Below are 1,655 nucleotides of genomic sequence, written 5' to 3'. Positions count from 1 at the left end.
GATCGGCGACTAAAACCCTCCGGCCGGAAGACCGTCGAGCTCCGACGTTAAATATCGAGAGTCGAATCGGCGACTATAAACCCTCCGACCGAAAGACCGCCGAGCTCGACGTTAAATATCGAGAGTCGAACCGCGACTATGAACCCTCCGCTGAAGACCGCCGAGCTTCGACGTTAAATATCGAGAGTCGATCGGCGACTATAAACCTCCGGCCGGAAGACCGCCGAGCTCCGCGTTAAATATCGAGAGTCGAACCGCGACTATAAACCCTCCAATCGGAAGACCGTCGAGCTCGACGTTAAATATCGAGAGTCGCATCGGCGACTATAAATCCTCCGGCCAGAAGACCGCCGAGCTCGGACGTTAAATATCGAGAGTTGAACCGGCGACTATAAACCCTCCGCCGGAAGACCGCCGAGCTCCGCGCAATATCGAGAGTCGATCGGCGACTATAAGCCCTCCGCCGAAGACCGCCGAGCTCGGACGTTAAATATCGAGAGTCGAATCCGCGATTATAAACCCTCCGCCGGAAGACCGCCGAGCTCGACATTATACGAGAGTCATACCGTGACTATAAACCTTCCGGCCGGAAGACCGCCGAGCTCGCGCTAAATATCGAGAGTCGCATCGAGACTATAAACCCTCCGGAAGACCGCCGAGCTCCGATGTTAAATATCGAGAGTCGAACGGTGACTATAAACCCTCCGATCGGAAGACCGCCGAGCCCGACGTTAAATATCGAGAGTCGTCAGGCGACTATAAACCCTCCGGCCGGAAGACCGCCGAGCTCCACGTTAAATATCGAGAGTCGAACCGCCGACTATAAACCCTCCGGGAAGACCGCCGAGCTCCGACGTTAAATATCGAGAGTCGCACGGCGACTATAAACCCTCCGGCCGAAAGACCGTCGAGCTCCGCGTTAAATATCGAGAGTCGAACCGGCGACTATAAACCCGTGTAAGACCGTCGAGCTCCGACGTTAAATATCGAGAGTCGAACCGGCAACTATAAACCCTCCGGCCGGAAGACCGTCGAGCTCCGACGTTAAATATCAAGAGTCGAACCGGCGACTATAAACCCTCCGACCGGAAGACCGTCGAACTCCGACGTTAAATATCGAGAGTCGAACAGGCGACTATAAACCCTCCGGCCGGAAGACCATCGAGCTCCGACGTTAAATATCGAGAGTCGAACCGGCGACTATAAACCCTCCAGCCGGAAGACTGTCGAGCTCCGACATTAAACCCGAGAGTCGAACCGGCGACTATAAACCCTCCGGCCGGAAGACCGTCGAGCTTCGACATTAAATATCGAGAGTCGAACCAGCGACTATAAACCCGCCGGCCAGAATGAAAGACGCTTGAAGATAAGCGGCAAGGGAAAGTAGTGACCAGTCGTATGCCACCTACGCCCGCTCGGGAGGCCTAGTTGGCCGAGTTGTGTGTCATAGGCCCCGACCAATCACCCACTAGCATGCAAAGTAAAAACAAAGTTGCACAAAGATAAATTTTTCATTGAAATTAGAGAAATCAAGGCTGAGCAACCGAATTACAAAAAAGGAAGTTTTTGGCTAAGTGGCCGAATTACATAAAGACTTCTATTCTAGAAAATCATAAAGGTCCTTAGGGATGGTGCTAAGGAGCGCCACATAGTCT

Source organism: Zingiber officinale, chromosome 1A (genome assembly GCF_018446385.1).
Source record: "Zingiber officinale cultivar Zhangliang chromosome 1A, Zo_v1.1, whole genome shotgun sequence".
NCBI classification, from domain to species: Eukaryota; Viridiplantae; Streptophyta; class Magnoliopsida; order Zingiberales; family Zingiberaceae; genus Zingiber; species Zingiber officinale.
Note: the sequence above shows the minus strand (reverse complement) of the source record.